The 15,380-nt window shown below is 31.7% G+C and overlaps 1 protein-coding gene across 2 annotated transcripts in view; it reads left to right on the top strand.

Moving 5' to 3' along the window:
- The first annotated feature begins 1,761 nt into the window (after window positions 1-1,761).
- The window catches only part of LOC113392211 (acid sphingomyelinase-like phosphodiesterase 3a), an 88,918-nt gene continuing 75,299 nt past the window's right edge, over window positions 1,762-15,380 (top strand). The window contains exon 1 of one of the 2 annotated variants that reach the window (XM_026628507.2): window positions 1,762-1,907. The gene's annotated coding sequence lies outside the window, so the exon portion shown is untranslated. Of the gene's footprint in view, window positions 1,908-8,904; window positions 9,063-15,380 lie in introns of those variants that run through there. The other variant, XM_026628508.2, reaches the window with a different exon arrangement.

The following is a 15,380-nucleotide window of genomic DNA, read 5'->3' as shown; positions in this document are numbered from 1 at the left end:
GAGATACATACATTTATTTTCAAAGGTATTCTATTAGGCAGTTAAAGTATTCGATGAAAGCAAAACAGAAAGAAGAAAATATTTTTTTACAAAAATTAAATATGTTTTTTTTTTGTAGCTTAAAATTTTATCGCGACTTGATATTCTGTCACATAATTATTAAGCAAAGGCACAAAGATAAATAGACACAATCTGTTAAACTCTCTTTAAAAAAAAAAAGGTACAGCGGTAATTCTGCTACGATGTTTTAATGTAGATTGGTATAGTTGATGTGATACGTATGTGGCTGAATTTAATTTATATATGCAGGCGTCCTCACAGTATTTTCCTTCACAACTGAGCACGAAACCCAAGACATTTGTCTGGACCTCATTCCTCGATATTAAATAAATAAATATTGGACAACATCACATACATTACTCTGATCTCAATGTAAGTAGCTAAAGCACTTGTGTTATGGAAAATCAGCAGTAACGACGGTACCACAAACACACAGACCCAAGACAACATAGAAAACTAATGAACTTTTTCTACATCGACTCGGCCGGGAATCGAACCCGGGACCTCGGAGTGGCGTACCTATGAAAACCGGTGTACACACTCGACCACGGAGGTCGATTTCGGTCGGATATTTCTATTGGGATGAACATTTTTTAACTACTGGACCTCTCAGCTCATAACTGATATTATGTTATAATTATATGATCGTAAAATAAATTATAGTTACGTAGTTGTCATTCAGAAGAGGTATTCTTGTAACAACTAATCGTATTGTTCAAACTTGGCACGGTAACTGCGAGCTACTTAGACACGCTGTATCACTTTGAATGAAGAAATATCAAAGATAATCTTCTTGGCAAGATATAACGCCAAATAATCCTGGATTTCAAATTTCGAATAGAGTCCCGTGCTAAAGGAACGTTCTTTAATCGAGTTTCAATATAATATTTTTTAATTTGAGCAGTAATAACTAATTCTTAAAAGAGTTTTATTTATTTTTTTATTAGGTTGTTGTTTATAGATAACAATATAAATTAATGTATTAATATATTTGTATTAAACATTACATTACATTACATTAACAGCCTGTAAAATTCCCACTGCTGGGCTAAGGCCTCCTTTCCCTTTGAGGAGAAGGTTTGGAGCATATTCCACCACGTTGCTCCAATGCGGGTTGATGGAATACACACGTGGCAGAATTTCGTTGAAATTAGACACATGCAGGTTTCCTCACGATGTTTTCCTTCAACGCCGAGCACGAGATGAATTATAAACACAAATTAAGCACATGAAAATTCGGTGTTGCTTACCTGGTTTTGAACCCGAAATCATCGATTAAGATGCACGCGTTCTAACAACTGGGTCATCTCGTATTAAACATATAAATATAATATAATTGTATTAAATAAGTATGTATTGATAATAAAGATTATTGTTTGTAATATTATATATATTATGTACCCATAGAATTCGTCAAAATTCGTTAAGGCAAACTCAAATAGATTGAAAATTAAATTTAGGAAGTTTCAAAACATAAGATCGCGCCATGAACTTCTTAAGTTATTCTTAATCGTTATTTATATCCTGAAATGCTTTTAAGAGATTAAAATGAAACTCAATTCGCGTAAATATCTTAGGAATAGGTCTTCGCTCTCGCTATATTGTTCGAGTGTATTCGATTTTCAAATTTGAATTGTTGGCGTCTGGCTCGCCCATAGTGTCGCCGTGTCGCTCAGTTTGCCAGTCTTACTCCGACCGTCAAGTTAGACGTTTGTTCCGACTCCATATACTTGACGCGTGTCCTGTGACAGTGAAATGCGCGTGTGCCATAATTTCGTGATCACATTCCTCGTGAGGACATAATATGAGTGACTGATTGTATATTGTGTTATTTCGGATTTTTTCAGGTACGTAACGAGTATTTATAAAGTTTGACGATAAAAAGATTATTTGAGTTTTAACTTTATTTTGTTTTGATACGTTCTCTTAATGTGTTGCCAAGCTTAAACTTCTGTTGGAATAAGTTTAAGTTGAATAGTTTTGGGTAGAAACATTTGAAGTTTAGTTGAAATGTGTTGCATAAACGGTTTGGAACTTCGTCTTTGCTTTTAAAATATTAAGTGGTTTGACAGACTGTTGACGAAAGTTGAAGTTTAAAGGCAAGGGACACATAAAAAAAAATAGACTTATTATTTTGTCTTGTATAAAAATTATATTCCATTTTCAAAAATCCTGTGCCAATCCTAGCTTACTATTAATTATTGAATCTTTGAAGACATATAATATTTAGCCATACATAGACAATGTTATCAAACATAATTATTATTTCATTTATAGACATGTTCAATCGAATCAATAAAAATAAGTTCATGATTAACTTTTAAATAATTCTTTTACCATGAATGTTCCACCCGAGACGAACGGATAAGTAAGTCATATGGATTGTAATAGATACATTTAAATATATGTATATATTAAACATTTTTATATCCTAAGTAATATTATACTTAAATGCGAAAGGGAGTTTGATACGCGTTCGTCCTAGTTACTCTGATCAGCATGAAATTTTATCATATCTTTATTTAGTATTCACCCACATTGAGAAACAACTACATAACATTTTTATTGCAAATTAATTACATACTAAGTTAGCCTATAATTAGCATATACTTTGTAAGATTATTTTTATGTATTGCACAATTAATGCATTCAAAAATCAAAATATACTTTTTTCGAGTAGGCTTTTACAAGCACTTTTGAATAGTCATTTTACAAAACTATAATAAAAGTAAAGTTACCACTGGTTCGGAATGTAGATTATACCGGGAAGAACAGGCAAGAAATTTGGTAGTTACTCTTTTCTAACATACAAATATATTAAAGTGAAAAATAAATAAAATATATATATGTTTAAGGGTGATATTAGTTGACATAGAGAATCTGCAACACAATGGCACTATATTAGGTTTAATAAATACTTTTGTTTTGTTTGTTTTTTTATATAAAAGTTATTTATCATCGTTCCTGTTTGATGTATATGTACTTTTAGTTGAATCAATGTACAGTTTTTTTTATTATAGTTAAAACTCTAAACGTAACGGTGCACAACTCGAATAACAGAGATTAATGTTTGTTGAACTGAAACAAAAGGTTGACTAAAAAAATCACAATATATTTCTGTGATAAATAAAATCGTGTACGGTCAGCAAAAAAATTCGAAATTCGAGTGTATGATCTTGATTTTTATACATTGCTTTGGAAAACAGGGGATGTAAATAGACATTCTCGCCGTTAAAACGTGAACGTATGAAGTTTATTCCACGTCGCTACTCTACACTATATTTACCATCACTGGCGTGAATAATAATGAAAATTAATTAAATAGATAAAAACTAAGATAAATTTTAATTGAAAAATTTTAATAATATTTTTTGTAAACAGTACATTTCAACCGTGAAATAAAAATTTGATACTACATAGACACATTTAAATAAGTAATATTTAATTCTCTAAAATAACAGATGTCAAACTTGGTATATAAGCATCGCGGGTTCCGTATAATTTTTGAAAAAAAAAATACGGTGACACCGAAAAAAAGATGAATATTTACTTATAAAAATATAAAAGAGACATTGATGGGATGTCGTCCTAACCGATTGCGGCTACTCTCTAGAGAGACTAGCTCACTCGCGACTTAATATATTACCTATAGTACACAAGTTTGTGCGCAAATAAATGTGTCCTCTCTGATCCCTCACTCTAATAATTCGATGGGACGGCAAATCCGACACGGCCGGATACATCTCTCTGTTTGTTCTGTATACGTTCGTATTAGTCATCATTCAGTTAAATATAAACAATGTATGGTTGATGTTGACACTCGTGCAAAGATTTATCTCTTGTCTTAGTACTAATGTACAATAGCTGGCATTCATTTTATATTGAAGCTAAAAGAAGTGGTGCAACTCATCCCTGGAATTCATAAAAACACATGGAATATTGAAATAAGTAAATTATAACCGCTGAGTAATTGTATGCCTCGTTGGTCTAGTGTTCTGATTTATTTCTAGTGTTGTGTCTAGTGTTCAAGCTCCGAGTTGGACTGAAAAAAAATAATTAGGTTATTCTTTCGAACCTCACTAACCATTTAGATGTTGACAGTGACACTTCTCTGCTTTGAAAAGTAAGCCGTTTGTTTTGCGCTCGAATTCTATTGGGATTTGCTGGATTATGACGTTGCGCACTACAATTTATCCTTCGTGGTTGACTAGCTAAGATTTGTCAAGATGACATGTAATTTATCAGAATAATTTTATCAACATCACCCCCAAATATGTTTTTGCCAACAAAAAAACATAATTGTCTTCGCTTTCAATGTAATCGTTCCTATAAGGAACCCTACTCACGAAAATTGCAAAACCCGCTTCGTTTCCTTATACGTAATTTCTAATGAGTTTCCTTAAATCCGAACAATTCACAGCGCTAAGCAATTACGTCAGCGAAGCCATTACAAGAAAAAAAAAATCTTAGAAAAATATTGTCTTAAAGTTAATTTCACCGTTCAGATTCAATTATTCCTTTTTGTTTATATCATTGAATATATAAATTGACCTAGTAACGGGTCGTTCGATATAATCGTTCAACTTTAATTTATTATATAGTAATACTTGAAAACTTAATCGACTGTATTGTAGCCGATTTAGGTAGGTTTACTGATCTCATAGCGGTACACTTCGTAGTTACTACTGTGTTATTATGTTCATAATAAATTGAATTTGAAGGTAAAGTCATCTGATATTAAATGTAACATATAGATATCGTCATTGTTAAAAATATCGACCATTCCTTAAATCATTGTTTACAAGCTTTGTAACCTTGAGAACTGAGCAATTATATCTTACAGCTGCTGTAACTGGCTCACTCACTCTTCAAACCGTAACTAAACAAAATACTGCTGTTTGGTCTTAGAATTTGGGATGGGTTTGGTACCAACCCAGACGTTCTCAAAGCCCATTAGCTATGCACGTTTATGATATTCCTTTTATTTTCAAAGTATAATAGATGAATATGATAGGTTTCAATTGCTCGTTAAAATAGTCTTTGAATTACATGAATAAGTTTTAGACAATACAGAGATTTGATATTGATTTTGAATGTCACGCTTCCATAATGATTATATTGAATGAATGTTTGACTTACGGCAGTGAACATACTGTTTAACTTATTTTTTATTTAAAATTATTATTACTTTTTTTTTTAATTTTATAGTATTTCTGTATTTTTTTTTAAAGTTATTTTTGCGAATGTGAAATACTTTTCATACAAATAATTCACGTAAATCTATTTACATTTAATGTTTTTTTTTATTAAGACTTACTATGAACATTATTTTACTTTATTGGATATAGTTGCTTAGACTGTCGAATGGGTCACATAATGGTATGTGGTCGCCACGGATATTTACTCTGTATGAAATATTAACCATCTCTGACATGGACTATGCACCACCAGCCTTGAGGCCGGCCAGATGTTCTTAGTGTCTGTACCATTCAAATCAGAACACGATAATACTAAGTATTTCTGCTTGTTAGAGGAATATATGATTCAAGTATACCTAAGGAAACGTTATACAAGTTATATAGTTTTTTGTTTTCTCAAATGTACAATCAATGCTTAATGTCTTTTGTGTATTTTTTTTAATGTTCGAATCAATGATTATTTGTATATGCCTGTATTTTTGTTTTCCACACAAGATCGCAACCTGAATTTTAACATTATTACTGACTACACAAATGTTAATTGGACTTTACGACGACGATTTATTCATTGATTTAAAATGTTATGTGCATATACCGATCGTATGTTTACACAATGCTCTTTCCTTTTCTATCAAATGTCAAATTATTGATGTCAGAAAGAGAAACACCGATGTGTCACTGCAATGTGATATGTCTACGTTTATCTTACTTATAATATCTTACTTTTTTATTACTATTATAAATGCGAAAGTTTGGATGGATGGATATTTCTTACTCAATCACGCAAGAACTACTACTTTTAATCCCGAAAAATATATGACACCTGTACGAGTGTCCACACAACAGAGAATATACATACTTAATGATAATATAATTTATTGTTAAGATTATCTATCTCTATGGAAAGCGACTAATAAATCATCAGAAGTCATTTTTCGTTTCTAAGAAAGAAGATTCTTTCCAACGGATAGTCCAAAATTGTATTTCCAAGTCTGAAGTCCACACAAACGAAGTTGCCGGCACGTATTGTATTTGAAAAAGAAATCTAAACTAAGAGAAGCTAGTAAACTGTTTTCTTTGTGATACTCTGTTGCTAACTTTAACTTTACGTAGGAAACTTAACTAAACTTATGTTATTTTATTACATAATGACAAAGAATCAAATTATTACATGTACATTTTTTATGATCGATGAAGTAGAGTAACCACTGAAATTTTGCGTGTCCTCTGGATAGAATACGATACAAAAATTAACGCAGTCAAACGAAAAAGTGCTTCTAAGAGCTTACTTGAATTAAGTACATTTTGATTTTGATATTTTGGTTATGTTTTACTTGGTGGTAGGGCTTTGTGCAAGCCCGTCTGAGTAGGTACCACCCACTCATCAGATATTCTACCGCCAAAGAGCAGTACTCAGTATTGTTGTGTTCCGGTTTGAAGGATGAGTGAGCAGTGTAACTACAGGCACAAGGGACGTAACATCTTAGTTCCCAAGGTTGGTGGCGCATTGGTGATGTAAGGAATGGTTATTATATTTCTTACAACGCCATTGTCTATGGGCGGTAGTGACCACTTACCATTTGCTCGTCCGCCTACCGATATCATAAAAAAAAAAAACAGAAATACTTATAATTATTGAATTAAGAAAGTAGTGTTTTCGTTTTCTTTCAAAATAAACTTATCATTAATTGTATAGACTAAAGATCTAAAGAGACTTCAAAAACAAAGAGGGTAACGATTTAGCCTTATTTTATTTATTTATTTTACCTCAGTTAGAGTGTACATCATCGATAGATTCATTGACTGTGAAACAAATTTTAATATTTCTTCTGTTAACAGCAACAAAATTTAATTTTTCTTATTTTATTCATAGTTTCATGAAAAAGGCTAAGAGTAGAGTGTAGGAGATTGTTGTGCTTAAAATACTCGATTTTTTCGATTAAATCCGAAAACACTGATTTTTTATCATGTTCTCGAATGATACATCTTGAAAAATAAATCGTACTTAAGGTTTATGAGAATGCATAGATATGTCAAAAGAAAATATTCCTTTACATAAATACGTTATAACGATCATTGCAAAGATGTTAAGAAATATTTCCATATCAACGTTATAACTCTGACGTTACTCCGTCGGTCTGTTTAGCTTACATGATTAAAATGGATAACCCATTATAATAATGGTATTAAGATAGATAGAGTCCGGGGGGAAAACATGGCGAATAGCTAGGGCTATTTCAAATCAACCCCAAAGAGGGTAAAATATAAAGTACTAATTTTACTTAAATGAAAACGCTGGCGCTGAATACATACTATAAGTTACGTATGCGGCTATTCACCCTAGCGATTCGATTTAACTCTCCTCGCCCGGTAGAGTTATTCTGTAATAATAAACTCGAAAATTATCTCAGAGTCCAATCTTAAAATGTCATATTGATATTGACTAATAATTATAACAAGCTTAGATTTTATCTAGACAGAGTGTCGCATTACAAAGTAACAAAAACAAACGAGCCAACTTCTTAATCGTGGTGTGCGTGGCAGCTACGCTTGACGCCATACGTCATACTAGAACTCGTTCTCAGCTCTGAACATCTGCTTCAAGGCTGAGTCTAGTACTCGCCCCAACGCCCGGTAACGCTGTAAAGGCCAGCAGGGCCAGCAGCACGACTACAAACCGACACAAAAAAATTGAGCATCAAGACGTGTAAATAATCGCAGATTAAAATAATGTTCACGTCGAAATAGCGTTTCAATACTATACGAATGCGATACGCACTTATCCGACTAACGTATCCTCATGCAGTAGAGTTATTCTGTAATTCTATAAAAACAAATCTGAAACTCACCGATGGACTTCATCGTGAAATGTCAAAAAGTGATATGCGACATTTCCTATAGTCATTCATTCGAGCATCAAAATAACGTATCTCCATACGTAAGTTCTGAGCAGTTCACGAATGAGATACGAAGTTCTTACAGAATAGCGCTGCTGATATCAATAGGCACTTGATTTATACTCGACTGTAAGCGGAGGGACATACGTGCGCATTGTATTGTAATTTGTTATGGTGTATACGAGGATTGATAGCACAAAAGTTGACCCTTTTTTTGTATATACTCATACTTTCGGGTAGCACTGGTTTTTTTCTTTGTATTTTATATTAACTTACTCGTTGATTGTCAAATTAAAAACTACCATATTGGAAATACATGTTATTAAAAAAATAATTAAAGAAAATATACAGATTATTAATATGTACAATATAAACATACTCGAACATGTACATATTTATAACACACACATAGTACAATATCAATTGAATTTTAAATATTCCAATTCTAAAGTTGTGTAAATCATCTTTTCGTGTAATAAATAATTTGAATTCTATAGATTACATTAATTTTAATTCATATTTGTTACATATGATCCAAACAGCTACACTCGGCCGTTTATTTGTGACAAAGTTCTAAATACTACGGTTCCTCATCTCGCTCACTATGCATAAGTTTTTGTTGTTTAGTAACTCAATTAGGAAGGCCTTAGAGCTATATAATACTGTTTGGTGTTGCACCCGAGCTTTACCGATTGCAGCCGAAGTTAAACTTGTGCAGTAACAACAGGAATCGCGCAGTTTACCCTCAACCGTCGTGGCGAGAGGACGTGTTGAATTTTCATAGTTTTCCTCTTACGCGACTGTGATTGTGAAATAAACGAGTGTATTTATTCCGTGAAGGGATATTTGAAAACATAATTTTGAGTGAATGTATGAGTTCAAAAAATAAATTTGTGGTTTTATTCAGGTTAGTAAGTTATGATTATTAATACGGATTTTGTAAATTTTTATTTTATTAAATTGTTCATTTGAATATTTTAAGTATACTAATTATAATTAATAATTATATTTTAATTAACTTAAAATATTTTCTTAGCATTTTTAGATTTCGGGATACCATTAGTAACAATTATAATTTATCGAAAGATTAAAAATAACCTATTTGTTCAAAGCAAGATTTATGTTCATCTGATAATTGTATTGATGAATGAGAGATCATTTTTGATAACGAAAAAAATAGTTTTTGCTATGTAACTTTAATTTCTAAACTTTACTTTTGACTAGATAAGTAATTCATTTCTAAGTGGTTCTTACTTAACACGAATAAGGAAAATATAATTATAAAAAACTTATTATATACTACGTTTATTTTTCGTTTCAATTATGTCTTCAAAATTAATATTGTAAAGCCTTTCTTTAACAAATCATTACCATTTATGGTATTAATTTTTATTTCCTCTATTGTCTGTAGGAATTCAGCGTTGTCTTGTTTATAAAATTCAATCTATTATGTTTTTGTGCCTATTTTTGGGACAATGACTTTTGTGTGAATGAATAAACTGTCATTGCCCTTTTATAAATACCATATAAATATACGACAATTTTAAATGTTCACGTTTAATATATTATATTTAGCTCTGTTATGGAAATTCAAATATTGATATATATATATACGATTGATTGAAATGACTTATTAGTTGTGTATTGAAAGATAAATCAACTCTGTAGCGGTCGCTCACGAGTTTGATTATAATATTGGTCAATTACAAACTTGCAGATTCTGGAATGTACTAATTGTTAGAACTTTCTTTTATGTAATATATGTTTTATTAATTATTATTGTAGACTAAAAAATAATTTATTTTAAAAAGAAAGTGATTGCTCTCGTCAGTCAGTGAGATTTAAATTAGAAGGAAGCATGTATCATAGCAATTTTTTTTAGTTCTTCCTTTGTTACTATGCATTATTTTACATAATAAGATTAATAAATGTTATTTTAAATATAAATTCAATTTTGTTTTGACGCAATGAAACCATTGAGGTCTCTTTGTTTTTTATAAAAAAAAAAATTAGGCAGACGGTCAAATGGACTGATGGTAAGATGTTACTATCAGCCATATATATTGGCACTGTAAGAATAATCGACCATTATTTTTCAATGCACCACCAGCCTTGGATTCTAAAATGTTATCTCCCTTATGCCCGTAGTTACACTGGCTTACTCAATACTGTGTTGCGTTACCCTCGAATAATGCTGTTCTGTTCTGTTGTCATGGGTAAGCAAAAGACGAATAAAATCAATAGCAAGTTGGCTCATCAAAACAATTTGTACTTGTTCAGATTGGAACCTGTTGTCTTCGGTTAAGATCTATGTGTCCTATTCACTTGGCTTTTTATATATTATGTATTGATTGAAATTGACTTTATTGGCATACATGCTATTAGAGGTACAGATAAAGACATAGGGAAGCACTCCTCGTCGCTTTCCGTCAAAGACGGATAAACCAGTGAACAGAAACTAGTTTAAATTTGAAAAAAAATCAAGTAATGAGTTTTAAGTTGTTTAATATACTATTATTTTTAAAGGTATTGAAAATAATTCAATTTCTTTTTGGACTGTATGAATAGTACACAATTTTTCGTAGAGGGTCTACGGCGTAGACGTATTGCTAAATCGAATTTATAAATATTTACACATATAATTAATATGATAAGCATTTAAATGTATGTAAATTAATTTGAATACGTCGATGAATATTAGATTTAAAAATAGTAATTCATCTTTTGTAAGCTAGGAATAAAAAAATATGGATGTTTCATCTAAGTCAAGTAGGGTAATTCTGTAAGATTTTATTTCGTATCTCACTCGTGAAATATTGACAACCGACTTACTGACATGCCAATTTGGTACGTGTATCCCATAAGTTTCACAATTATTTCTGTCAATATCGCATATTATAAATTCTAGTATTTTACGCTCGTGATCTGTGTATTTGTTATTTATGTAATAATATATTAAAATAAGAATGTAGATTCTACCGAGAAGAACCGGCAAGAAAGTCAGTAGTTACTCTTTTTCAAAGTTTAAAAATACAGTCGTGTAAGTTAAATACAATTATATATTTATGTAATATATCCTGCCTGGAAGTCAAAAGTATTAACTCCACGCTTTTTTATCATCTGTATAATTTTGTATTGAATAATATGCCTTCTTTACCAATGTATTGTTTACAAATGATTTGAATTTATGAAACGACAAAGTTAAAAATGTCTGCAGAAAGCACTAATAATACTGTATTTTAAACAGAAAAATTATAGTAAATAAATAATAAAATATCTTAATATCAATATATCTATCGAAATAAATTGATCTCCATTTAATACTTAGGTGTCTTCCCTCCTTAGTGGTAGGGCTATGTGCAAGACCATATGGGTAGGTTACCTCACCCACTCATAATATGTTATTAATATCTTACTTGGCGGTAGAGTTTTGAGCAAAGTTTTCTGGGTAGGTACCACCAACTCATCGGATATTCTACCGCCAAACAGCAGTACTCAGTATTGTTGTGTTCTGATTTGAAGGGTGAGTAGGCCAGTGTAACTATAGGCACGAGAGAAATAACATCTTAGTACCAAGATCGTCGGCGCATTAGTGATGCAAGAATTGGTTAATTTGTTAAATGGCAACTTAGCATTAAGTGAAACATCAGCCAGACCTCCCACCTACGGTATAAAAAAGAAAACTATAAATAGTAACTGATGAATAGAACGATTTGAACAATATAAGGATTTTTTCAAAACGTAAACATATTACTATAAAAAATTTTTTGGTAAGCCAAATAAGTATGATCTAAATATAATAAGTCTTTGGATAGTATATCTCAGAGGTGTGGTATCAAAATAATAAGCTCATTAACAAAGAGGGCAAAGATATCTACTATACGTTATGTTTTTAAGTCTTATTAATTGCGTATAACGTTTGCTGCGTTTAATAATGCTCAGATACTCGCGACAGAACGCCATTACATACCCCGACTGGTACGAGAAGCCATTGAAATTACTAAATATAGTAATTTCAATAGGGAAGATGGGTTTCAACTGTCGAAAGTACGGAATCCAGTGATAAAGTTATGCAAACCCTTGAATAATAATATAAAAAAATTCGCGAATCGATACGTTGAGTTTCGTTTGTAAAACACGGGATCGAGTTTCGAGTGTAAATAAAACAAATAGTAGGGGTGAAAGTGACAGTGGTAGTGGTAACCAGTGATACGCAGCAAACGTACGAGAAAGGAGGTAGTCCGATATGGACACTTCTAATGCCGTCAACATCTACCCGCAAACGTCAGTCTCGTGAACAAGACATTCGTAGATAATGTCGAAATATCGAGCTCCACCAAATAAAAATAAAAAACATGGTAAATATCCCGTTTTAAATACTGTTAGTAAGATATAGGACATTATTTAATTCTTAAATTACCGAAAGTACCTTAAATTCAAAGCTTTTATTACGAACATCCGGTCCAATTAACTTGGATGAAGCCTTTCTGTCCCGCGGGGCTTATTTTCATAAACGGTTGTTTAACTTGCCTTTTTGGGTTACATAAGTGCTCAACTCGATTTAGTTAAATTTAATCGGTATTGGATATTAAATTTTGATTTATGATGTTTTTACTTTGAGCAAATGTTTATTTGGGTATCATTTTTAAAATATCGTATAATTATGTTTATTGATATATGTATATATAGATTTAATTTTATAAGCTAAAGAATAATTAATAATTTAATTTATTCTAAATTATTTTATTTTATGGTTTTAAATTATTTTCTGTTGACTTGCATTGCGAATCATTTTTTAATTAATTTGATCATTCTGAAAAATCTATTCTAAAATACGAGTACATTCAAATACAAAAACTCATTAAATTTACATACCTAAGGGGACACCCGTTGGGCCATAGCCCAGCAAGCCCCTGATCGTCCGATGGGAGGAGGGTCTGGGGTCACCCACGGCAGGCCTGGCGACAGTGGAGGCGGTTCGTCCATACTTGAGTCGCTGGGTCAAGAGAAAGCGTGGCACGCTCACGTTCAGGATGGGGCAGGTACTTACCGGGCACGGATGCTTCGGTAAGTACCTGCACGGGATAGTGCGGAGGGAGGTGTCACCCTCCTGCCATCAGTGTGGTGCGTCAGTGGACATGGCGTACCACACCCTGACTGAGTGTGCTGCGTGGGGGCCCCAGAGGTATTCCTGGTGGCGACTTTGGGCGGAGACCTCTCGCTGCCGAGTGCTGGTCAGAAATGCGCTCTTTCTGCGAAAACGTCATGTCGCAGAAGGAGGCAGCGGAACGGGAGCGGGAAATGGACAAATGAAGTTTGACATGACGTGTCATTGACATGTAAACTATAGATGTCAACTATGTTTGTAACAAACGCATAATAGTGTATGCAATGTTTTTTATACTAAATATATATTAAATGTATTTCTAATGTATGTGATATAAAATATTAACTTTATGCACTTCTCCGTATGAACTTTAATCGTACCAAATTTCATATTCCATGCGTCTGCGTAATTTTCATACAAGCGATGTAAGTTTTAGCTTATCGTATTAATACAGATAGGAAAGGTAGAAGTGCTACCTGATATCTTGAATAAAATGCTACAGGACTATCTTTTGAACGGCGTATTTCTATATATTTTTTTATATTTAAATTGTATCTTATTTAAATCATATATTGTTTTAGAAGTGAATCTAGTCCTTTTTTAAATAGACGATGATGCAACTTGATGGTGAGTTGGTGGTGCATAATGTACAATAAAAAAGTGGAATACAATATTTTTAGATTAATTATTTAAAAAAAAATAAAAGCATAATAAATCAACGAGAAAAAAAAACGAGAAACTATTTCAAACCTTGTTTGGAAATTAAAATGTTGAAATATAAAATTTACGTCTCGTATATTTTTTCCATGTACAAAATAATAATTTACCTCACATCTATATATCAGTCAGGGCGAGAGATTAATGTATATCGAAGTAATACAAAAGTTTCACAAAAAACGACTAAATATTTCGCTATAAATTTTTTATACAGTTGTCAGAAAAGTCTTTCTGAGTTATGAGTACTACTGAAAACGAATCACAATGTTTGTGATATCTCAGTCTCTAAGGCCTAAATATTATCTTGACGAATATTTGCTAATATACTAAATACGAAAGTCTGTATAAAAAATGGTCTAAATAAAAAAAAGGACGTAACAGTCTGTAAATGTCTACTAGGGAAAGGCTTTTTGCATTTAAGGAAAATATTTGGAGTATATTGTACCACGCTATTCGTCTTTGCTCTAGATTTCATTTGATATACGATTTCTCAAAATGTTTACCTGAACTGCCGTGTATAGGATGAATTATAAAGCCCTTAAAACCCCTTGAGCTATTGTTGACTCCACTCTTAATAGAACCTTGACGGATAACTGGAGGGAAAATTGGAATATTATTATTACCATAAAAAGGCGTAGCTTGTTTAAGCGATGCACAATATATCAAATAGACTCTATTATTTTTTTGTTCGGATATCATAGAAAAGTTTCTCTAGATTGATTTAATAGATTAGACCGCTGTTGCTCACTCATTATCCATTGTCATTATAGTCTAATTTTAGTAAGTAAACTAGAGTGGATTAAAATTTAAGTTACTAACTAAATTTAAATAGTAATAGCCGGTGAATTTTCTACTGCTGGGCTAAGGCCTTCTTTACCTTAGAGGAGAAGGATTTAATTATTTATTTATTTATTTATTTATTTATTTAATCGATACACCACAGTATTTGAAATATAGCACTTAAAACAAGAATACAATAAAATGACAAATACAATTTCAAACACTTAATAGGTATATACAGCATTAATAGTTACGTTAGCCTCCAATAACAATTTTTTTAACAATACTCTATTTAATAAATACTACAGACCGCAATATAGACGCTTATTAATTATTTAACATTTAAACAATTAGCAGAAAAATTAAATGAATTAAAAAAAATAAATAAATAACTAACAATAATTACAACAATGACAAATTAAGATTTTTTGAGATAAATCCATAGTTTACAATGTTCTAATATTAAGTAGAATATAACAAACTAAATACAATAGTAAAGATATCAAAACAATAAGGCTCCCAGCGTTAATTTTTTGCAAAAAATTGGTAGTGAGTCGTGAAAAATGTCAATGCCTTCACTGTTGACTTTATTATACAAGTTTATGAGGTGGTTGAGTGGAG

Source organism: Vanessa tameamea, chromosome 7 (genome assembly GCF_037043105.1).
Source record: "Vanessa tameamea isolate UH-Manoa-2023 chromosome 7, ilVanTame1 primary haplotype, whole genome shotgun sequence".
NCBI lineage: Eukaryota > Metazoa > Arthropoda > Insecta > Lepidoptera > Nymphalidae > Vanessa > Vanessa tameamea.
Note: the sequence above shows the minus strand (reverse complement) of the source record. Positions and strands in the feature narration are given on the sequence as shown.